At 44.4% G+C, this 25504-nt stretch overlaps 1 protein-coding gene across 3 annotated transcripts in view; it reads left to right on the forward strand.

Moving 5' to 3' along the window:
• Window positions 1-24834: 24834 nt before the first annotated feature.
• VPS8 (VPS8 subunit of CORVET complex) overlaps window positions 24835-25504 on the forward strand; it is a 236463-nt gene continuing 235793 nt past the window's right edge. For 2 of the 3 annotated variants that reach the window (XM_030822940.1, XM_030822941.1), the window contains exon 1: window positions 24841-24923. The gene's annotated coding sequence lies outside the window, so the exon portion shown is untranslated. Of the gene's footprint in view, window positions 24924-25504 lie in introns of all 3 variants that reach the window. The other variant, XM_030822939.1, reaches the window with a different exon arrangement.

A 25504-nucleotide genomic window follows, 5' to 3' on the forward strand; every position in this document is an offset into this window, starting at 1 on the left:
GGAAAAGTTTGCACCACTCTCTCTCAGCACAGTTCTTCTGAATGTCTTACCTAAGGTTGGTCATTACTTCATTTGGTCAATCAAACGAAATCAATGTTTATTTAGCTGACATTTAAGACCAGCCCTCAAGGAGCTCGCAGTCCAGAGAGTCCACTCTGAGGGACAGACCATGTAACTTACCATCTCATACTGAGATAAGTGCAATGGCAGATATTTGAAGAAGGTAGAGAAATGGCATAGAAGAGGGGAGAAGTGATATCTGAGGTGGACTTTAAGGGATACATAATAAAAACCAGCATTCCATGCTTACCACGTTCCAGACATGGTGCTAGAGCCTTCCATCATTAATTCACTTAATTATCAGAAAAGCCTGGGAGGTAGGTTCTGTTATTCCCATTTTACAAAACAGAGGCACAGAGGGCTTAGAAAAGTGATCCAAATTTACATACCTAGTAAGAGGGAAAGTAGGATTTGATGCCACTACATTTTTTTTTTTTTTTTGAGACAGGGTCTCACTCTGTTGCCCAGACTGGAGTGCAGTGGCAAGATCTTGGCTCACTGCAACCTTCACCTCCCAGGTTCATGCAATTCTCCTGCCTCACCTCCCAAGTTGGTGGGATTACAGGGGCACACCACTTACTGCCTGGCTAATTTTTATATTTTTAGTAGAGACAGGGGTTTCACCATGTTGGCCAGGCTGGCCTTGAACTCCTGACCTCAAATGATCCACCCACCTCGGCCTCCCAAAGTGCTAGGAGGACAGGTGTGAGCCACCGTGCCTGGCCTGATGCCATTACATTTGACTGCCTTTCTAAGATATTAAATGATGAAGGTGTCTACCTGGGACAAGAAGTGGAGGAAAGCATGGCAGGCAGAGTGAATAGAATACGCAAAGCATGGAGGCGTGAGATCACATGGCTCAGTCTTACAGGAGCAGGAAGTGTGACAGCAGGAAGGAGTGGAATGTGAGGCTGGAGAAGTAGATGGGTCTGCGAGGTTGGATTTCCTGCTCTTGTCATGGGGCATCACTGAAGGACTCTTAGAGACAGAGTCACAGGTACACGTTTAAGAAAGACCACTCTTGGCTGGGTGCAGTGGCTCATGCCTGTAATCCCAGCACTTTGGGAGGCCGAGGCAGGTGGATCACTTGAGGACAGGAATCTGAGACCAGCCTGGCCAACGTGGTGAAGCCATGTTTAGTAGAGGCCCGTCTCTACTAAAAATACAAAAATTAGTAGGGCGTGGTGGCTCATGCCTGTAATCCCAGCTACTCGGGAGGCAGAGGTTAGAAAATCACTTGAACCCAGGAGGTGGAGGCTGCAGTGAACGGAGATCATGCCATTGCACTCCAGTCTGGGTGACAGAGCGACACTCCATCTCAAAAAAAAAAGGAAAAAGAAAAAGAAAAGAAAGACCACTCTTTGCTGCAGGATGACTTGGGTTGATGGGAGCAAAGGAGAACAGTTAGGAGACTATCATAATAGTGACGGTGAAACCACTGGGTACTGTGCTAAGACAGTGAAAGGAGACATCTTTTTAAAAGGAATTTTTGGAAGATCCAATCAACAGGCCTTGGTGGTAACTACATGTGGGGAGTAAGGCAGGGGAGTTGTAGAGGAAGAGTCCTCGGTTTCTGGCTTGGGAACTGCTATGGCCACTAGCAGGTTTGTAGGACGGGGAAGGAAAGGAACCAGTAAGTTCAATTCTGGACATGCTGCATTGGGGTGCCTGCGGGGCCCCCAAGTATGTGGAGAGCTGCAGGCAACTGGATATGCAGGTCTTGGTGGCCACTGGGCACAGCTCCCTCCCCCATCCTGCAGACAGTCCCTCATTGGGAGCACAGTGACAGGAAACATGAGACGCTGGGATCTGGCATTGGCACAGCTGAGTGTGATTAATGCAGAAGAAATGAAGACAGTATTGGATGGCAACAAACCCAGACTCTGTTAGATGTGGCAGAAAGTGATCAAAGCGGATGGGATAAAGGTGGTAATGGATGCTCAGAATATTCACTCCACTAGACAGTGGGGATTCTTAAATGAGTTGAAGAGAGGAGAATTCAATAAAGGCACAACTATCTTTTATTTTTAGTGTCAACCTTTAGTGTAATACAACAAAACTTGTCGAGCAGTTGCCTTATTCATTGACTCAACGTTTATTGAATACCTGGTGTGTGCCTGGGCCTTTATAAGAGCTGAGGATACATCAGTGAACAAGACAAAAATCTCTGCCCTTAAGGAGCTTATTTCCTGGCTAGGGAGGGCAGGGAAACAAATGATAAGCAAAAGAAGAAATAAAATATATAATCTTTGGGTATCCACTAGCTTATACAACACCTTCATGCAAATTAGAAAAAGGCCACACCTGTGTGTGGGTGGAGGCAACCCTGTGCCAGGGCACAGAGCTCGGCAAGCAGAGCCTGGGCTCACTCTTGCTTGGCAAGGCATCCAACCTGCACAGCTTTATCTGGTGGCCCCATATGGAACACCAATTGTCTGGTGGAGAAAAATAAAGCAAGATAAGAGAGACAGGCTGTAAAGAAGAGGGTCAGAGAAGGCCTCCATGAGAAAATGACATTTGAGCAAAGACATCAAGGGGATGAGGAAGCAAGCTATCTGGGGAAGACTCCCAGGCAGTGGGGACAGCTAGTGTGAAGGCTTGAGACAGGAGCATGCCTGGCTATTTGAGGAATGGCAAGGAGGCCAGTGTGGCAGGAGCAGGGAGACCAAGAGGAAGAGAGTAGGGGACTGGATGGGAAAGGCAGCTGGGGGACAGGGAGTGCCTCCTAGGCCCCTGTAAGGACATTGGTATTCACTCTGGATGCCATGGGAAGTCTTGGAAGAATTTTGAGTAGGGAGCTACATGATTTGACTGACTTTTTACGAGCTCCATGTGGCTGCTGGGTTGAACATACTGTACAGGAGGGGAGGTGGAAGCAGGGCTCAGTGAGGAGGCCACCGCGATTACCAAGGTAAGGAGTGATGGTTGCACAGACCAGGGAGGTGGCAGTGGAGGTGAGGAGGAGTGCTCAGATTCCAGATACATTTCGTAAAGCCAGCAGAATTCGCTGATGGGTTGGAAGTGTGGTGGGAGAGAAGGATGACTCCAAGGTTTCTGACCTGGACAATGGAAGAATGAAGTTGCCATTTATTGAGAAGAAGAAGGCTGTGGAAGGAAACACGATTGGGCATAATGTCAAACATTTTAATGTGAGCACTGATTTGTGAACGTGCAAAATGACCCTCCCCTGTAACAGGTTCGGACCCTGCAACAACTCATATTACAGAGGACAAAACCAAGACCCAGAACAACTTGCATAAATCTCGCCCAGCTCATAAGTGACAGAACCAGGGTTCAAACGAATCTGTCTGCTTCCACATCTGTGCACTTTGCCCCATACTGCATGGTCTCAGGGAATTCCTGCTCCACGGAGGAACCCATGGAAACTAGACTGTGAGCTGTTGGGAGCTGAGGCTGTGTCTCATTCTCCTCTGTAGTCCCAGTGTTGGGATTTTGTTGGAGGAACCAGCAAATAACACTCTTCTCAACTTGATTTTGGAAACTTTGGAGAGACAGACACAGGAATCATGCAGATAGGAAGATCGGCTTTACCTTTTTTTTTTTTTTTTGAGACGGAGTTTTGCTCTTATTGCCCAGGCTAGAGTGCAGTGGTGCAACCTTGGTTCACTGCAACCTCCACCTTCCGGTTTCAAGTGATTCTCCTGCCTCAGCCTCCCAAGTTGCTGGGATTACAGGCACCTGCCACCATACCTAGCTATTTTTTTTGTATTTTTAGTAGAGGCGGGGTTTCACCATGTTGGTCAGGCTGGTCTCGAACTTCTGACCTCGTGATCCACCCGCCTCAGCCTCCCAAAGTGCTGGGATTTCAGGCGTGAGCCACTGCGCCCGGCCCGATCAGCTTTATCTTTGATCACTCTGGGGTGGAAGATGATACCTCAGTGTGTGGCCACAGTAGGCTTCCTGATGTTCCCCTGACCAGGCACAGCTTGGAAACTGCAAGTCTCTGCCTGGAGCCTTCACCTGAAGAAGCAACCTGAATGCAGGTATCTGGAAGGCAGATTGGCTCTGAGAGAGAAAGGGAGAGGAAGGGGTTGAGCTTCTCAGGCTCAGATCTTCCTTTCAAATTCACTATCAGATAAATCCCTTCTCTTCCCATGGGGAGGAGTAGGGAGCGAGGCCAGTAGGGTTATTCTAGCTGCAGTCCTTCCCCATGGAAACATAAAGCACAGAAATGAAAGTACCCCCTCCCCCACTCCAGCACAGCCTGGCACACAATAGGTGCTCGGTAAGTGTTTACAGTTTGTGTGTGTGTGTGTGGCTAAAATACAAGCAGGCACTTCTGCCTAGTGAACACTATAGAAGGCACTCTTTATACACATTCACTTCCCATTATTATCCCATGAGGTAGAAACTACTTTTCTTTCCATTTTACAAGTGAGAAAGTGAAGGCATTGAAAGGTTTTGAGCTTGACCTAGGATGGAGCCAGGACTTAAACCAGGTGGTTTATTGGAGTCAGAGCAGATAAGCAGCACAGGTATTCCCCTCACTCTGCTGTGCTGGTGACGATCCCAGGCAGTAAGGACATTATTAGACATTAGCACGAAGCGCATGGGAAAGCAGGCGAGAGAGCAGTTAATTCTGCCTAGAGCTGGGGTGGGGGTGCAGAGGCAGAGACAGGCAGTCACAGAAAGAGGATGAGAGCTGACTTGAGTCTTCAAAGACAAGTAGGGATTTGCCAAAGGGCTAAGATTAGTGAAGGGAGGAGATGGCATTCTAGGTGAAACAGCTTGGACAAACATCCTAGACCTGAACAGTGTTTGGGGAATGGTGAATGGACCAGATTGCTCAAAATACACATCACAAAATGGCAGCCCACCCTCCTAAGTCAACCTGCACATGTGAGTTGTTTGGCGTGTACAGTATATACATATATTTGTCTCAACATTTAAAAATTGAGTGATTTCACCAAACACTCTGGACTTTTGGCTTTTCTTGAAAAACCAGAAGATAACCCTAAGTAATGCTAGGTATGTGTTCCCATATGGCCACCTTTGTTGAGCCCTAAGAAGCTGCTAGCTCCTTTGGATGAACATGTGCTCCCCAGCTGGCCTCAACCCCTGCCACTCCCCAGCACTTGCATGTTTCACCCATTTACTTAACTAGCCCATCTTGCTCCTATGGGCACTTGAGTTTGCAACCCTTGGGCTAGATGTTTGGACCAAGTTTTGAAGGGCCTGGTGTGCCATGCCAAAGAGGGGATTTGGGAGCCTTTAAAGGTTGTTAAACAGATAAGTGCGTGATGGGATGAGTACAGAAGATGGGATAGGTGGGAGACAGATGGAAGCAACATTGCAATTAGTAGGCACAAGGGTCAAGTGATTTCTCCTGGAGAATTCTTCTTCAGGCAGAAGTAGTAGCAGTTGTTCCAGGTGAGTCATAGTTGTGGACTGGACTTGGAGTTAGCCTGAATTATTGTTTGTTTTTTTTTTTAATTTTTATTTCCATGGGTTATTGGGGAACAGGTGATGTTCGGTTGCATGAGTAAGTTCTTTAGTGGTGATCTGTGAGATTTTGGTGCACCCATCACCAAGCAGTATACACTGCACCCAATTTGTAGTCTTTTATCCCTCACCCCCTTCCCATCCTTTCCTCCTGAGTCCCCAAAGTCCATTGTGGCATTCTTATGCCTTTGCATCCTCATTGCTTAGCTCCCACTTATGAGGGAGAACATGCAGTGTTTGGTTTTCCATTCCTGAGTTTCTTCACTTAGAACAATAGTCTCCAATCTCATCCAGGTTTCTGAGAATGCCATTAATTCATTCCTTTTATGGCTGAGTAGTATTCCATCATATATGTATATATGATATACCACAGCTTCTTTATCCACTTGTTGATTGATGGGCATTTGGGTTGGTTCCACATGTTTGCAATTATGAATTGTGCTGCTATAAATATGCGTGTGCAAGTATCTTTTTCGTATAATGATGTCTTTTCCTCTGGGTAGATACCAGTAATGGGATTGCCAGATCAAATGAAAGTTCTACTTTTTTAGTTCTTTAAGGAATCCCACGCTGTTTTCCTTAGTGGTTGTACTCGTTTACATTTCCACCAGCAGTGTAAAAGTGTTCCCTGTTCATCGCATCCATGCTAACATCTATAATCTTTTGATTGTGGTCATTCTTGCAGGAGTAAGGTGGCATCAGATTGTGGTTTTGATTGGCGTTTCCCTGATCATTAGTGATGTTGAGCATTTTTTCATATGTACGTTGGCCATTTTTATATCTTTTTTTGAAAATTGTCTATTCATGTCCTTAGCCCACTTTTTTTTTTAAGGAGTCTTGCTCTGTTGCCCAGGCTGGAGTGCCGTGGCAGGACCTTGGTTCACTGAAACCTCTGCCTCCCAGGTTCAAGCAATTCTCGTGCTTCAGCTTCCCTGAGTAGCTGGAATTACAGGTGCCTGCCACCACGCCCAGCTAATTTTTGTATTTTTAGTAGAGATGGGGTTTCGCCATGTTGGCCAGGCTGGTTTTGGACTCCTGACCTCAGGTGATCCTCTGGCCTTAGCCTCCCAAAGTGCTGGGATTACAGGCGTGAGCCACTGCGCCCAGCCTGGAGGAATCTTTACGGTTTTCCAGGTATACAATCATATCATCAGCAAACAGTGACAGTTTGGCTTCCTCTTTACCGATTTGGATGCCCTTTATTTCTTTCTCTTGTCTGATTGCTCTGGCTAGGACTTCCAGTACTATGTTGAAGAGAAGTGGTGACAGTGGGCATCCTTGTCTCATTCCAGTTATCAGGGGGAATGCTTTCAACTTTTCTCCATTCAGTATTATGTCAGCCGTGGGTTTTTCATAGATGGCTTTTATTACATTGAGGTATGTCCCTTGTATGCTGATTTTGCTGAAAGTTTTAATCATAAAGGGATACTGGATTTTTTTTTTTTTTTGAGACAGAGTCTCACTCTGTTGTCCAGGCTGGAGTGCAGCATTGTGATCTTGGCTCACTGCAACCTCTGCCTCCCAGGTTCAAGCGATTCTCCTGCCTCAGCCTCCTGAGTAGCTGAGATTACAGGCATGCGCCACCATGCCCGGCTAATTTTTGTATTTTTAACAGAGATGGGGTTTTGCCATGTTGGCCAGACTGGTCTTGAACTCCTGACCTCAGGTGATCCACTGACCTCAGACTCCCAAAGTGCTGGGATTACAGGCATGAGCCACTGTGCCCGGCTGGGATGCTGGATTTTGTGGAATGTTTCTTCTGCATCTATTCAGATAATCATGTGATTTTTGTTTTTAATTCTGTTTATGTGGTGTATCACATTTATTGACTTGCATATGTTAATATGTATCTGTATTAGAGGGCCTGTATCTAGAGGGCCTGAATTAAAACAGAAGAATGAATGATCCTCCTTCTTTCGAACACTGTTACCTTCACCTCTCCAGTAAGTTCCATCTGGTCTGTTTAGAAAATAAGAAAATGAGCTGGGCATGGTGGCAATCCTAGCACTTTTGAGAGGCCAATGTGAGTGGATCGCTTGAGCTCAGGAGTTTGAGACCAGCCTGGGCAACATGGAGAAACCCCGTCTCTACAAAAAATACAAACATTAGCCAGTTGTGATGGTGCACACATGTAGTTCCAGTCCCTCAGAAGGCTGAGGTGGGAGGATCACTTGAGCCTGGGAGGCAGAGGCTGCAGTGAGCCAAGACTGCACCACTGCACTTCAGCCTGGGCAACAGAGTGAGACCCTGTCTCAAAAAGAAAGAAAGAGAGGAGAGAGAGAAAGAGAGAGGGGGGGAAAGAAAGAGAGAAAAGAAAGGGAGAGAATAAAAAGAGAGAAAGAAAATCAAAAGAAAAAGAAAGAAAGAGAAAAAGAGAGAAAGAAAGAACCAACGAACCTGGGTACCTCTGGCAAGCCACTTAACTTCATTGAGCCTCAGTTTCCTCCACTGTAAAACAGGAATAGCATTACCATCAATAGCATCGCATGAGGAAAGGTGTTTGAACACGTTTGTGGATGGTAGGGGTAATAGGGAGTTAGAGGATTGCTGGGGTTGATACAGGAAGGCCCCACATGTTGGCTTGGCTCTGAGGTGTCAGACCTCTAGAGGTGGCACAAACCACACAATAGCTGTGGTTCCTGCTGTCCTGGGACTTTAAACAATGACACAAGCCACATCAAGCTGCTTGAACAAGAACATATGCATAAGGACTTACATCCTCTGCCTCTCCCTTTCCACCCCATACACCCATGAAGTCTGGTGTAGGGGCAAAAGCCCAGGGTGTGGTCTGAGTTGGATTTGGCTTCTGGGTTTGGGGCAGGGCCTGGGGGATTCAAATCCCCTCTGTCCTGCACACAGCATCACGGTGACTTGGGGATGGAGGCTGCACAGTCAGCCTGGCTGTTTGCAGCCTCTCTGCTCCTCCCTCCCTTCTCTGCTCTGCTGCTCCCTTCCTCCCCCTCCCCCTCACTGTCTCCAGCCCTGCAATCCATCACAGCTCTGTGTCCCTGCCCTCTGTGACCGCGTCTCTCTGCAGCATTACTTTTGCATTTTGATGTTAAAACAATATTTTACCCAATATATGACAGCACTTGGAGCCTTTGCAAAGGCCTTTCACATCTGTTATTTCATTTGATCCTCACCAGGTTGCTGTCAGGTAGGCAGGGAAGGTATTATTAGTGAGGGTGGTAGTCACAATATTTAACAGCCCATATGCGATGGGCTCAACCATCAGAGTGGATGCAGGTCTAGTGCTGGAGAGGGCCCTGGAGGCATCTTCCCTTAGTTATTGGAGCAAGGTCTGGGGGAGGCGGCACTGGCATAGGGACCTGGAAGTCTGGGGCAGTCCAGGGTGGGTGGGGGCAGACATGAAGGATTCAGGGAAGTGGCTTTTTGCCAAGCAGTCTGGAAGCATTTCTGTTTTTTTCCTTTATTTTTCTTTCCTTTTTTTTTTTTTTTTTGAAATGGAGTTTCGCTCTTGTTGCCCAGGCTGGAGTGCAATGGCGCAATATCTTAGCTCACCACAACCTCCGCCTCCCGAACTCAAGCGATTCTCCTGCCTCAGCCTCCCAAGTAGCTGGGATTACAGGCATGCACCACAACGCCTGCATAATTTTGTATTTTTAGCAGAGACAGGGTTTTTCCATGTTGGTCTGTCTGGTCTTGAACTCCCGACCTCCGGTGATCTGCCTGCCTCAGCCTCCCAAAGTGCTGGGATTACAGGCATGAACCACCGTGCCCGGCCTCTGTTCTTTTTTTTTTTGTTTTATTGTTTGTTTTTTAGCAGGATTGAACTGTACCAGTGCTTACCATGGTCTGTAATTATCTGTCCAATTGTGGCGATGTGGGAACCGAGATCCAGAGAGGTGAGTAACTTGCCCAGGGTGCAGGATGAACAGAGGGCCAGCAGTGAGGTCGCTGGACTCCTCAAGTGGAGGTTTTTATGCCGCCCCAGAGTGCAGGCAGATGCAAGGGCTTTCTTTGTCACCTCCTTCTTCCTGACAGAACAGCAGCCTTGGACACTGGCGAACAGCACTCTTGAAATCTGATCCCGGACCTCACACTTCTCTCCACACTTCTGTCACCATGTCTTCTTATCTTCTCACTATCTCCTCTGTCTCACCCTCCTGTGTCAAGACTCTGCCCCTGAATTCCCTCGCTTGACTGTCTCCTTGATTTCTCCATGGACTCCCACACCATCTGCTAGTACCTTGCTGGGAGCAATTTCCAGAAACTCCCTGAGGCCCTGATTCTGCTCCTGAGCTGCCCATTGGATATCTCTCAGATGTCCTGCTAGCTAACTCAAGTCAACATGTCCCAAAGGGACCTCACCACCTTTTCCTCCCCAACCAGCCCTCTCCCATGACCTTGCTGTGCCCGTAAGTGGTACCACTGTTCTTAATCCTCCTGGACCACACGGAACGCCCGCTGGCACAGTGCCCATAATGGCCATCCAGCTGCTGTGGCCTAATGCTTTGGAGACCCCAGTGAAGATCAGTTTTGAAGTTGAGACTGAGGCTGGGGTCTGGCTTCCTGCAGCCCTTGTCCTACCCTGAGATCATGACCCCATCTTCCTTTGCACTGGTGTGTTCATTTTTTTGTAAATATAATGCTATTTTTTAAAAATAATTCATATATACTACTTAAAACCAAATAGTCCTACTAAGTATATAATGAAAAAACAGATTGCTCCCTGTGTCATTTCTTTTTATTTGTGATTACTACTCCTTAGAGGTAATTGCAACATTTTTTGCTGTTTCTTCAGGTATTTACCTCCATTTTTCGAATGAGGTAAATGGTAATTTTAGAGTTTTTCATTCTGGACATTATCTATTGATTTTTAATAAAGATGCTGTCAATATCCCATCTGTATGCCTTAGATCAAGCTTGTCCAACCTTCAGCCACAGGCAACATGTGGCTCAGGACGGCTTTGAATGTAGCCCAACATAAATTTGTAAACTTTCTTAAAACATTGAGTTTTTTATGTGTTTTTGTTTTTTTTTTTTTTAATGGAGTCTCTCACTCTGTTGCCCAGGCTGGAGTGCAGTGGCGCGATCTCAGCTCACTGCAAGCTCTGCCTCCCAGGTTCACGCCATTCTCCTGTCTCAGCCTCCCAAGTAGCTGGGACTACAGGCGCCCACCACCACGCTTGGCTATTTTTTTTTTTTTTTCTATTTTTAGTAGAGATGGGGTTTCACTGTGTTAGCTAGGATGGTCTGGATTTCCTGACCTCGTGATCCACCCACCTTGGCCTCCCAAAGTGCTGGGATTACAGGCATGAGCCACCATGCCTGGCCTTTTTTTTTTTTTTCACACCACCTATTGTTAGTGTTAGTGTATTTTATGTGTGGCCCAAGACAATTCTTCTTCTTCCATTGTGGCCCAGAGAAGCCAAAAGTTTGGACATCCCTGCCTTGGACATTTCCAAGCAGCATTCTTCCTTACTTCCAACTGCTGGGGTTTGCATCTCTGTATCTGAAAGCTTCTGGGGTCTGCCCTCACAGACTAGACATACCTGGAAATTAATATGCCATCTCCCCCAATCCCAGCAGTCCTCAACTAATGGCTCTCAGGAGCTGGAGTATAAATACCTCAGCTCCCTCCCCCTTGGGTGCGATAATTCTGAGGCATGTGTTTTGCCCCATTTCCCAGAGTCTTCCCAGTAAGATTAAGCTCCAATTGCCCACAGCTGTGTCTGGCTTAATCACACATTCTTTATTGGCTGTTTTCCCTTCCCTACATCACTTTCCCAACTCCCTGTGAAAGCTGTCCCCTGCATTTCCCAAATAAACTACTTAAGTCTCAGGGTCTGCTTCTGGGGAAACCCAAACTAAGATAACTTCCTTATAGGAAGATGAGGATTTACCTTCCTGCCAACTTCTTTCCCTGAACACATTCTCTTAATATCATTGTAGCATGGTTTTTAGTTCAATCAACATTCAGTATATACATTATTATGGCTATGTAAACATTGCTTGCAACCGAGCAACATAAACTAAGATTATATTTTTTAAAAAAGCATTTCCCGTTAGAGTTAATAATAGCTTCTTTCTTTTCTTTGCTTAGTTTTCTATGTACTTATCACTAATTTGTCCCCAACTCTCTTATAGAGTAGAATTCTATATAGTAAAATAAATCATGTTATCTCTATGTTCTATTATTTCCTTGGAAACCACTCGTGAAACCTGGAGTTTTCCTGCTCCAGTGTGGACTGGTTGCTTTCGTGGTTTGCTACGCAACTATTATCCTGGGGCTCCCTTCATTATCATTCTAAAAAGTTCTTTTCCCTCTCTCTCCTATATGAGTTCCCCTATTGTCTGTGTCCCATGTCTTTGTTCATGATTTACTTTCTCTTCACGTCTTTTATGAGAATGGGTACATCAGAGACAAATTATTTGAAACCTGGAATGTCTGCAAATAACTTTGTTCATGTTTTATCAACAATTTACTTGCTAGAGAATTCTAGAAAAAAAGTTGTCTCCCAGAATTTGGTGGAAATTTGTCTACTATCTTCTAGCTTCTTTTTTTTTTAAATAATTTTTTAAATGATTTAAAAATTTTTAAATGATTTATTTGGTAATTATTCCCCAAACTTTTCTCAGTTCCTCCTTCTGGAGCTCCTGCTTTTATTTGTTTCTAGTTTACTTTATGTAGTAATTTATTTGAAAAGTATATTTAGTACTTATACATGTATTATTTTATTAGCTACTTTATAATATGATTATACATTTTTGCATTTGAAATGCTTTATATATTTAATTCCGCAATTTTTTAATTTTATGAATCCTGGTTTTTACAATGTTATTGAGGTATATTTTAGTTTTATAAAATTTCCCCATTTTGAGTGTACAATTTAATGACTTCGCCGGGTGCAGTGGCACCTGCCTTTAATCTTAGCTACTCATGAGGCTGAAGTGGGAAGACTGCTTGAATCCAGGGGTTTGAGACCAGCCTGGGCAATATATGAAGACTCCACCTTAAAAAAAAAAAAAAAAGGCTTTTAAATTCACCAAGTTCTACAACCATCACCACAAACAAATTTTAGAATGTTTCCATCACCCCAGTAAGATCCCTCATGCCCATTCCAGCATTTTTTCCCAGTGTGTTCTGAACCCCAGTCCTTTGTAGGTGACCTAGTTTTTCCTCTACACTGTTCTGCTCTTCTGATAATGTTACAATGATGTACCTTAATATGATTTTTTTTTTTACTATCCTGGAAAATTTTCAAAGGATTTATTTGGTAATTATTCCCCAAACTTTTCTCAGTTTCTTCCTTTGGGAACTCCTGTAATTCTAGCATTGAGCCTTCTGGAGTAATTGTTTGATACTTTAATCTTTTTCTTTTATTAATTCTTTTTTGTCTTTATTTGCCTTATTTTTAGGAGATTTTCTAGTTTTTTGTCTTCTAAACCTATACAATATTAAAACTTTAGCAGTCTTGATTTCCAAGAGCCCATTCTTATTCTCTGAAGGTGTTTTTTCCATAGCCCCTGATATTGTTTCCTGGGTTCAATGGTTTTCTAGCCCTCTAAGGATATTAAATATGCCGTTTAAAATTGCAGTGAATTCTCTGTCTGAATCGTCTCTGCTTCGCCTGAGTTTTCCTCCCTCCCTGCCTCCCTCCCTTCGTCCCTCCTTCCTTCCTTCTTCCCCCTTCTCCACCTCTTCTTCCCCCTTTTTCTTCTACTGGGTTTTGCTTTACATCCTCTCTTCCTTTCCTCACCATCCATTCATATTGAAGAGTGAAGCACTAAAAAGCTCACTGAAATCTCCGTGTGTTGGGGCAGGGCTGGTTTAGTGGTAGGCCACACCTTAAGGTTATCAGGTAGGAAGCTAATGTTTTACTGGGGACCCCCCAACCAATGCCAGCCAATGCCAGTGTCAATAGGTCTTTCTCTTGAGCCAGTCAGTTTACCCAGCAGGACCTTCCCCAGCCTCTTTCCTCTAGAGTGTAAGCCAGGCTTCCAGCATTCTGGGTCCCCCCGCTTTCCCTTCCCATTGGAAGGAGTGGGTGATCGCATTGCTCAAGAATGAGACTTTTGCCTGACCAACATGGTGAAACCCCCTCTCTACTAAAAATACAAAAAAATTTAGCTGGGCATGGTGGCACGTGCCTGTAATTCAGGCCACTCAGGAGGCTGAGGCAGGAGAATCGTTTGAACCTGGGAGGCAGAGGTTGCAGTGAGCCGAGATTGCACCACTGCACTCCAGCCTGGGTAACAGAGCAAGACTCCGTCTCAAAAAAAAAAAAAAAAAAAGAATGAGACTTTCACTTGATCATCCTGCTTTCTCTATGCTCCCTTACCTCTTCTTCTTCCATGCCTGGTGCCTTTCCCACATCCAGAATCTCTCCTTTAGCCTCTCCAGAGATTAAGCCTGTGTTTTGCAGGGTGGGATGAACAAAGCTGTTTGACTGCCAGGGCTGGAGAGGAGAAGCTGACTTTCAGCTCATCCTTATGTTTGCAGCCCACTCCATCCCATTAACTTCACAGTTACCCATACCTCCATCTTCTAAACTCTTCTGTTCTTATTTTTTGTTGTTTTTCATGTCAAATTGGCTTCCTTTTTGAAAGCATCTCTGCCCCTTGCCTGCCCTGCAGGCAGCTTTTTTTTTCTCTGCTAAGTCAGTTAATACTCATCCAATGGGATCTTTCTTCCAAAATTCTTTGACATTGTCCATCAGCTGTTGTCTCTTCTCTTGTTCTGATAGTTCTTGTGGGTTTAGACTTTACTACTTTACTGTCATTGTAGGAACAGAGTCAAACACATGGGCTTAATGTGCCAAGTCTAACCAGAAATTCTCTCCCTGTCCCTGCTGCCACACTATTCAGCCTGACTCACATTTCCAGTCTGGAATGCTTACTACTCCCCAAACAAACCCAGCTCTTCTTGGCCTCCTTACCGTTGCTGATAACGTTTCCGGAATGTACTCCTTGTCTCCTTTCCATCAAGACTCATCTTAAGTATCATACCCACGAAACCTCCTCCAATTTACCGCTGCTAGAGAAACATCTTGTCCTTTCTAAAGCTCATTGCGTGTGCATGTTTCGCCTCTCCTGAGGCACCTATGGTATGAACAGCCATCGCTCTGCTATACAAGTTCTTTGAGGGAAGGGACAACAGCTTACGATCTTTGAATCCTCTTCAGCCAGCTGTTGATCTACCTATCTATTTATTATAACAAGAACCATAATAATTAAATGTCTGCCGTAGTGTGTACAGGCATTTCAACCACAATGGTCTCTAACACCTACAAGTAATTCTACAAGGTAGGGTATTAGATTTAATTTTTAGATGGACACTCTAAGAGGTTAAACAACTTCACCAAGGTCCCATAGCCAGCAAGAGGCAGGATCTGAATTCGAGCACTGGTTTCTTTGTCTCTAAAGTCTCTGTTTTTTATCCCAGCTGCTTCGTTTCAGATATCTTTTTAATTTTAACATTTTATTGTTACCTTTTTATTTTTAACTTGGGTACTTAATATTTTTCTTTCACCTGTGTGTTACTCCTGCCACTCTGAGAGTGCAGGTGCAGTGTGGTTATTTTGCTCATTCCAAACTCCTGTCCCTAAAGCAAGAACCCTCGACTTGGCCCTGTGGATCCATATCTGTCATTTATTGGGCATAATTGACATATTGGGTCAAGCAATTAGTAACAAGTATGGTTAAGGGCATGGGCTCTGAAGACAGGTTCAAATCCTGGCTTCTCCACTAACTATGAGTGTGGGCAAGTTATGACCTCTCTATGCTTCAGTTTCCTCTTCTGTAGAATGGGCTTAATAATGCCTGCAGTAGATACAACATAAGGTAATGGTGAGAATTAAATACATGTAAACTACTTAGAAGAGTGTATGGCACTTTATAAGCACTAATTGATGTTACCTATTGTAGTCACATATTTTATCTCATTTAACTTACACTTTATACCAACCCTAAGGGGTAAAAATTATTATCCTAACTTTGCAGGTGAGGAGGCTGATATACAGATGCAAATTGAGATCTTCCTGACTCTAAAAGCATTTTATTTCTTTTCTTTGTTTCTTTTTTCTGTATTTCTTTTTTTTTGAGATGGAGTCTCACTCTGTCACTCAGGCTTGAGTGCAGCGGCCTGATCTCAGCTCACTGCAACCTCTGCCTCCCGGGTTCAAGCAATTCTCCTGCCTCTGCCTCCCGAGTAGCTGGGGTTACAGGCACGTACCACCATGCCTGGCTTGTATTTTAGTAGAGATGGAGTTTCACCATGTTGGCCAGGCTGGTCGTGAACTCCTGACCTCAAGTGATCGGCCCGCCTTGGCCTCCCAAAATGCTGAGATTACAGGCGTGAGCCACTGCCTGTAATTTTCTTAACCACTATGCTATACAGCCAGAGAGACAGATGATACTTGTGGACATCCTGCAGGCTTTTAAGTTTTGGGGAACCTATGAACAAGAAGACACTGGTCTTCAGTGCAACTCCAGAGAGGATGTGAGGGTATCGTTACTGGGTAGGGATGTGCCACCCCAGGCTGGGAGTCAGGAAACCTGAGCTCTAGACCTCCCTACTGTGTGGACCCCCACCCTCTGCACCCTCCACTACCACCCCCAGGCCTCATTTCTCTCATCTTAGAGATGAAGGGTAGCGCTGGCCTTCTGGGCCTCCTTGTAAAGGCTCCCAGCAAAACCAGGTATCTGCTGAATGCCAGCACCATCTGGTGGTCATGGGCCATAACCCAAGCCCATTGCTCCCCACTGACACTTGGTGGCCACTCATGCCATCTTAGGTTTGCCAGGCATTTCACATTAAAAAAAGAATCACTGACATGATCACATGCTATCTTTTCAGCAACTTGAAGAGCTATGTAAGATTTGGTACTATCTTTTCCTGACGGGAAGCTGGGGCCTAAAGAAATTGGGTAAATGGCATGGAGTCACATGGCAAGCTCACTGACTGTCACAGCCAGGTTTAAAAGGCTCTGAATTTTTTATTTATTTTATTTTATTTTATTTTTTTTGAGACAGAGTCTCGCTCTGTCACCCAGGCTGGAGTGCAGTGGCACAATCTCGGCTCACTGCAACCTCCACCTCCCGAGTTCAAGTGATTCTCCTGCCTCAGCCTCCTTAGTAGCTATGATTACAGGTGCGCACCATCACGCCCGGCTAATTTTTGAGTTTTTAGTAGAGACGGGGTTTCACCATCTTGGCCAGGCTGGTCTCAAACTCCTGACCTTGTGATCCGCCCACCTCGGCCTCCCAAAGTGCTGGGATTACAGGCATGAGCCGCCGCGCCCAGCCACGGCTCTGAGATATTAGAGACTCAGTGAGGTTTAATTTACTCAGCATATAGAGTGTGACAGAGGAAGGATTTGAACCCAGATTCTATGACTCTACCCAGTGCTATTTTTCTCCTCCTCAATGTCTGGGGCTGGCCCTGAAGCATACAGAACAATTAAGGCTTCTACTCTCCAGAATTCTATAGTTCTTTAGGATTAAATCCATAAATTTTAGCTAGGCTGATAGCTATCCAGAATATAGACTTCATTTTCCTGCCTTCCTTGCAGCTAGAAATGGACCAATGGTAAGTAAGCAGGACTGGTGTATGCAGTTTCAGAAATTGAAGGGAGTGGGCACACCCTTCTTTGCCAGCAGCTTCTAAAACAACTCCCAGTGACCCTACTTCCTGGAAGTCATGCCCTTGTGTAATTGCCTCGCCTGGAGTATGGGCTGGAGCTTGTACTTCTAACAGAGAGTGTAGCATAAAACAATGGAAACTAACTTCTTTTTAAAATTATTTGTTTATTTATTAGAGACAGGGCTTTGCTCTGTCACCCAGGCTGGGGTGCAGTGGCACCATCATAGCTCACTGTAACCTCAAACTCCTGGGCTCAAGCTATCCTCTCACTTCAGTCCCCAGAGTAGCTAGTACTACAGGCATGTGCTACCATACTTGGCTAATTTTCTTATCTTTTGTAGAGATAGGGTCTTGCTGTATTGCCCAGCCTGGTCTTGAACTCCTGGCTTCAAGTGATTCTTCCACCTCAGCCTCCCAAAGTGCGAGGATTACAGGCATGAGCCACCGTGACCAGCCAGAAGTCACTTCTAAGATCAACTGACAAAAGACTGTGACTTCCATCTCCCTGACATTCTTGCTGGCTCTTCTTGCTTGCTTGCTTGGATGAAGCAGGCTACCATGTTGTGAGCTGCCTTATGGAGAAGCCCATGTGACAAGGAACTGAGGGCCCTCTGGCCAACAACCAGTGAGGAACTGAGACCCTCAGTCCAACAGCCTGTGGCAAACAGAATCCTGCCAACAATCATGTTAGTGATCTTGGAAGAAAATCCTTCCCAATTTGAGCCTGGAGATTTCTACAGCTTGGGCCAACACCTTTGTTGCAGACTTGTGAGAGACCCAAACCAGAAGACCCAGTCAAGCCATGCCCAGAGTCCTGACTTATGGAAACTATAAGATAATGCATGCTATTGATTCATGCCTCTAATTTCTTGGGTAGTTACACAGCAACAGATAACTAATATACCTTCTTTCTTCCTTTCTTCTTCCTTGCTAATTGGAAAATGGATGTTGGAACAGACGTCTTGGATGATAGAACAGACTTGAGGATTGAGGCCCTACATGGAGGTACAATGAGATGGTAGGAATCTGGTCCCTGACACAGTGATGATTTTGAACTGTCTTTCGTTCTCAGCTGACTTCAACCCTTCCTCTTTTTGTGTTACCCTTTTATGTAAACAAGGCTATGTCCAGACAAAGTGGTGAAATAGATCAAATTGCCTCTGATATCCTAGTTGTTTCTGCATCTTCTTTACTCTTTCCTTGACCTTTTCCTTGTCTAATGCTCAGTCCTCTTCAGTCCTTGTCTAATGCCCAGTCCTGCCTAGGATCCCCTTTAAAGCCCAGATCCTAGCCCTGGACATTTCTCTCCACCCTCTTCTTGCTATTGAGTTCTGGCAGAATGCCCAGTTCTAAGTTCAAAAGGCTGATAAGTGATGTGATTATTTGCTTGCAGGAGTACGGGAGCAGTGGCAAGGGTGGGGCTGGAAGACAAAATACTCTAAGCAGATTTCAAATGACAACATTTCTGGAATTGTGAAATTATTAGAAAGAGAATTTTTTTTTCTAAGGCTGAAGGCAAGAGGGATGAGGGAAGGCATTAGAATGAATGAGTGAATGGAAAGTGAAAGCCAGCCTGTTGTTGAGAATACAAAATGGTAGAGAATATAGATACTATTCCTTTTACGACTTTGGGAAGCAATTTATGATTCCTGAGTCCCCTCTTTTTTGGTTGCTATTCTAGTAATGTTTGGATACAAAACGTGATTCTTGCTATAGGTCAGGACAATTTGGCCTTTTGAGCTTCCATCATTTATTTCTATCATGGATCTTGTAAATGTTGTGTTTTTTAGTGTTGTCTTCCTGGCTAGGGATCAGGTACTGGCTTTCATTCATATTTGTGTTCCTGGCAACAAGCATTGTGCTTGGCACATAATAGTTACTCAGTCAATGCTGGTGTATGCTGTAAGGGAGATCTTTATTCCTCGATCCTGACTTTGGAAGCATTCTCAGGTTCGTGCATGTGACACCTCCTTCACACACAAATATAGGCTGTCGTTGCAGAATTTGTTCATTTATGTCATACAAATTTATGGAGCTCCTACTCTGTGCCAGGTACTATTCTAGATGCAAGGGGTACAACCATAAATGAACTAGAAAAAAGTCTCTGCTCTCATAGTGCTTATGTACTGGTGGGGAAGACAGAAACTTAACAGATAAATAAGTACATACATGGTATGTTGGATGATGACAAGTACTATAGAAAAAATAAAGCATAGGACAGTGGTGACAGAGTGTGGGGAGGATGAGAGTGGCTAGGGAAGACTTCCCGGAGGTGACTGTGGCAGAAGCCGGCTGTAGTCCCTAGAATTCTGTGCTCCTCTACACTCCCTGGCCTCTGTCGTAATAAAGCAGGGCTGGGTGGCTGGTGCTGGCCAATGGACTGTGAGCCGAAGGGGCGCATGTCACTTTCAGGCCAAGGCAATTCAGAGTCAGTGGGCTTTCTGCGCCCCTCTCTTCTGCCTCAGAGCATTTAGAGGCCATGTGTTTAGAAAACAGTGTCACCAGATGGAAAGAAACTGGGTTCCCAAGAACTGGATGGAGGAGAGAACTGCTCCTCATCTTCCTTGTATTTATTGCCCTGACTAATGCAGTGACATTTGAGCAAAGCCCTGAAGAAGGTGAGCGAGTGAGCCAAGTGGTTATCTTGAGAGAGGAACACTCCAGGTGGAGGGGACATGAGAGTGACAGCTGGACTAGGTTGAGTCACTTACAGAGAACCAATTTTATGCCTCTCCAGCCTGCTTGGACATTTCGACTCAATAAAGTTTGCATATGTATACAAGCAAACACAAAACTAAAGACTCCTGATTTTTAGATTAAAAACCCTGTACACCAGGTTTTGGTTTCGGCTTTTAAAATTATTATTATTTTCATTATTATTTATTATTTTTTTGAGACAGAGTCTCGCTCTGTTGCCCAGGCTGGAGTGCAGTAGCACGATCTCGACTCACTTCAACTTCTGCCTCCCAAGTTCAAGCGATTCTCCTGCCTCAGCCTCCTGAGTAGCTGGAATTGCAGGTGCCACCACGCCCGGCTAATTTTTGTATTTTTAGTCTAGAGACAGGGTTTCGCCATGTTGGCCAGGCTGGTCTCAAACTCCTGACCTCAGGTGATCCATCCGCCTTGGCCTACCAAAGTTCTGGGATTACAGGCGTGAGTCACCTCATCTGGCCAAATTATTTTAATAAGCTTGATCCTTTAGAGTAATTTTAGGTTCACAGCAAAATTGAGAGGAAGGTACAGAGACTTCTCATACACTGCCTGCCCCAGGCATACATGGTCTCCTCCACCAGAGTGCTACATTAGTTACAGCTGATGGGCCTGCGCTGACACATCATTACATTATTATTATCCACATCTACAGTTTACCTTAGGGTTCATTCTCGGTGTTGTACATTTTGTGGCTTTGGACAAATTTATGATGTTTCCACTGTTATAGCATCATACAGAGTCGTTTCACTGCCCTAAAAATTCTCTGTGCTCCAACAAGTTCCCTTTTTAAAAAAGGAAAAGAGGCCAGTTTATTTTGTGATTGTGAGCAAAAAAGAAATGACAAAGGGATCCATCTCCTATTCTCTGCCTTTTGTTCTCAGGTACAGACATTTTTTTCCTTCAGGAGAGATGTTGCTTATTCTAGATGCAGGGGTAATAGTGATGTCTGGGTCGAGGTCTGCATCCTTCACTCTTGGGGAGAGCTGGAGGCAATAGAGCCGGAGTAAGGACACCATCCAACTGTGGCAGCCCTCAGTGGCGCCCCCTTCTAGCTCCTGTGCACCCCGCAGGCCAGCCCTCACTGCTTCCCAAGGCTCTGAGAGCTCACATGCAACTTTTTTTCTCATTGGCTTAATTTCTCTTAAGACCACTTCACAAAAGCTCCATTGTAATCACTATCTGCTCAACTGCTTTGTCTTACTTACAAGTTTAGTAAACGCAAACATTCTTCTGTCTAGGTCTTACTGACCTGTAGAAAGTTCACTGATGAATGGTACATTTTAAGTCGAAACATACTCTCTGAACCCCAAACATAGAGCTTTTGGTACTCTTTCCAAAAAGAAGAAAATCATTACACTATTCTATATGGAAGAATTCCAATATATAAGCTGATACAAATTTTACCTTGCAAAAAAACCTCAATACCTATGTTTAGATAAGTACAAATGATACTTTAAGAAATTCCAGTATCACTGTTCCTCAAACTTGGATATTGTTCAGATCTTTTGTAAGGGGAAAAGTTTCTCACAGATATCTAGAGTTAGCTTATTTTTTTAATAATGTTGCATGCGTATATGTGTATGTATATATGCAAACACAAAACTAAGGGCTCCTGGTTTTTATAGATTTTATGCATCTATAAAACTAAAAATATAAATTGAATACAAACAAAACTACCAAATGAGGAAATTCAAATCTACAATTTTGATTTAATATAAGGAATGATATTTTGCTGAAGCCAATATTCACATGAATATTGTAATACTGTGTGATGACTCAATTCTCCCACTACCCTTTGTTAGTGCAGCACACCACAATATAATTTGCCTATAACTTGGTGTGACCACATCATTTATTTTAAAAATCCTTCTCTGCTTTTTTTTTCCTCACAAGTCTGTAACAATTCACTCAGTACTATTTGCAATCACAAATCCAGCAGTGAAACTGCATTCCCAGAATAACTATAAAGGGCTGATAAATTTATACAGATATTCCACTCCAATAGTAATTCCATACAGGTTAAAATGAGAGACCATTTCATCTATCATATTGGCAAATCTTTTTTTTTTTAAGATAAAATAAATGCCGGTGGGGGTACGTGCAATAGGCACCATTGAGAGCTTCTGGTGAGAATCAAAACTGGCCTGACATTTCTGGAAGGCAGTTTGACCACGGGTATTTGCAGACTTAAGAGCTTTCAAAGCCTTTGAATCAGTAATTCCACTTACAGGTTGCTAGCCTAAGGAAGGAAATAATTTTAAAATGTGGGCAAAGATTTATGTATAAGGATATTCACGGCAATGTTCTTGTTAGCAGTAAAAAATAGGAACTCCTGTATATGTCCAAAAATAGTGGAATAAAGAAATACATGAAACTGTATCATTAATAATTATGTAGCCGTGACAATATTTGTGAACTATTTTAGTGATGGTGGATAGTGCTCAAGATATAATAGTGAAAAAAAGAGGATGGGCTATTAACTATATATCCTATAAATCCATAGAATACACAACTAAATATTCTATGCAGTTCTATCATGTCAAAAATGTAAATATACAAAGAAAAAGATACAACGGATAAGCCAAAACTATAAGTGCCTTTTTCTGGGATGTGAGTAATTTCTGCTTTATTTAAAAATATTTCCTGAATTTTCCAAGTTTTCTACAATAAGCACACTTTTTTTTTTTATTATTAAGGCAAACAGCCCTGGAAAGGATAGCATTTGACATTATTTCCTGCTGTGAACAGAGGTACATAAAAGGGCTGTTACTTTGGAGAGGTCTCAGAGCCAGTCTGGACCATCCTAAAATATTCTTTATTATAAGTTGAAATCTGCTTCTCTGCAACGTCCATACACAGGTCGTAGGCTTGCTTTCTTTCTACAGCTATTCAGAATAAGTCTATGAGTGTTGCAGAGATATTTCAAAAGGGTCAGTTTTTTAAAGTCATGGCAAAAACTGCAATTACTTGTGTACCAACCTAATAGCTACCTTTCCACTGCTCGCCCCTATGACCCTGCTCTCCCCTACTTCTGCTAATTTCTTTTCCTCTGGATACTTTCAAAAGTTCTCTGTCACACAGGCTTTCTGGTCTCACCAGCTTGCTTATCCTTCTGTAGACAGTCTCTAGTTTAATAGCTTTTCTAGAAAAATGTGATATTCAGAACCAAAGACCGGTTTCCAGCCTTCTAAAGCACAGCTATCATCTTGCCACTCCTCTGCTCAAGTTCCTCTGGAGACTCTTACCAGAAGAGCAGAATGCCCCAGCTTAGCGTGCAGTGTCTTCCTGGATCTGGTCCCAGCCTTTCCAGCCTCATAGCCCACCACATCTCTAATATACACTCCACCAGTGTCTTCAAACTACGGGTTGCTCTGCATCACTGAGTACTGAAATGAATTCAGTAACCAGCACTTAAAAAAAGAGAACAGAATAGAAAATACCAAGTTGTATTGTACATTCTAAGGGCAATTACTGTCTCAGCATATCTATCTGTCTATCTATCTATCTATCTATCTATCTATCTATAATGCTCACACATATGCGCATACTGTGTGTATTTTTATACTAGGCCATGGCTGAAATGTATCTCTTTTTTTTTTTTTTTTTTTTTTTGAGACAGAGTCTCGCTCTGTTACCCAGGCTGGAGTGCAATGGCACAATCTTGGCTCACTGCAACCTCTGCCTCCGGGTTCAAGCAATTCTCCTGCCTCAGCCTCCCGAGTAGCTGGGACCACAGGTGCATGCCACCACGCCTGGCTAATTTTTGTATTTTTAGTAGAGACAGGGTTTCTCCATGTTGGTCAGGCTGGTCTCGAACTCCTGACCACCCGCCTCAGCCTCCCAAAGTGCTGGGATCTCAGGCGTGAGTCACCGTGCCTGGCCTGAAATGTGTTTCTTACTGTGAGGGATGATTAAAAGAAGGTTGAAAGCCACTGCCCACACCACGGCTACATTAGGCCAATAACTAGTTCCCTAACTTGCTTTGTACTGCCTTTGATCCCACCCTTCCCTCAGCTAGGCATTCTCCCTGCTCTCTGCTACTGAAATCCTTCAAGGACCTGACAAGATACCACATCCTTCCTTGAGTGTTTGAACCTTTCCCCTTGTCTGTGATCCGAAAATGGTGGTTCAATGTCTTTCTTTATATTACTCAAAACATACTGCCTTGTATTTTGTTATATCTGTACACTGAATTCTTAGAAAATAAATGCCTGGAGGGCAGGGCAACACCTTCGGGTCTTCTGAAGGCCCAGAAGACTAGTGAACCTAGCTGATGCTCAGAAATGTCTGCCCAACCGAATATTTTCTGTATCTCCTTCCAAGAGTATCTTCTGGTGTTCTTCCTCCTATTTTCTTGACCATAGCCCCCAGCAGGCCTAAAATCTGTGTCCTGGGGCTAATGTTACCTACAGTGATGACTCTAGAAACCAGTCTGTTCTGAAAGCTTTCACCTTTCTTCAGGAGCGATAAGAGAAATAAGCACACGTTTTTGTTCATTTTTCAGATGTTTCCTTTATTTGAGACTATGTTTCTCCTATATTTTTGGTGTTAAGATGTATTTTGGGGAGCAATACTGACAATGTATTAGAAGATAATAGTTGGTATTTTAGTATGTGTGTGCCTATTGTCCTTATTTGACAAAATAAATTGGCAATTCTGAGTTCATCTTTAAAAAAAAAAAAAAAGTTAAAAAGAATTTACTGGTTGCAAACTCCAAAAGGCAGGGAATCAACTTCCTTTCTGGGCTGGCTGCAAGTAAGTTCACTTTCTTAAAGGAGGAGCTTTCTCCTCTCACCTCAAGGACTGCTATTTATTTGTCTGCGCTACTCTTTCGACGTTTCCATTCTCTTGGTCCTCAAGATGTGAATCACCTATTTTTTCCGTGGGAGAAGACAGTGTATCTCTGGCCCTTTAAATAGGGGCGTGGTGAAGAGGCGCGGACCGCCCAGGAGGGGGAGCAGTGAGAGGAGGAAAGCGGAAGCGCTGCCCGTAGTGGTAGGTAGTGCGCGTGCGTGAGGCTAGAGCAGGGGGTGCGGTCACGTGGGCCGGCGGTCCAGGGCCGCAATGGCAGCAAGCTCAGGTAACGAGTTTCCAGAGAGCGGGTCCGTGGGGAGGAGACAGGATTGAGGGGCCGTATTCAGGGTAGGAGGAGAGCGCGCGACAGGTCTCTGAGCCTCGGCGCCTCCTCCCCGCGCGACAGCGGCGCGACTTCGGGGAGCGAACAGAGCAGCCCCTGACGGGCTAACCGGACTCGAGCCACAGGCCGGGCGGGGTTGATTCTCGAGTGGAGGGGCGTGTCGTACGTTGGCCCGGAACTAGGTCGGGCAATTTCCACTTACTGGTTCCAAATGAATGTGAAAATTCAAATGGGCTTAAGTAAAAAGGGATTTATTGGCTCCAAACCTGGAAGGAGCTGGGGTATCACTAAATCCAGTGACTCCAGTGATGTATTTGTGTATCTCTCCCTTTCTGCAAAGGACCAGTAACCCCTCAGTTCCCTATCTGCTTTGCGACTGTAATTGCAAGCCTCATTCTGTCCTGTTACAGTCGTGCAACAATTTGGCTGATGGACTGGCGCGCCCGCTTCCCCGACTGTGAGCCTAGGTGGCGGGTGTCATGCCCCTCCCCACTCCCGGGCGGGACAGGTGTGTAGCCCGTCTG

This window comes from Nomascus leucogenys, chromosome 11, assembly GCF_006542625.1.
Source record: "Nomascus leucogenys isolate Asia chromosome 11, Asia_NLE_v1, whole genome shotgun sequence".
NCBI classification, from domain to species: Eukaryota; Metazoa; Chordata; class Mammalia; order Primates; family Hylobatidae; genus Nomascus; species Nomascus leucogenys.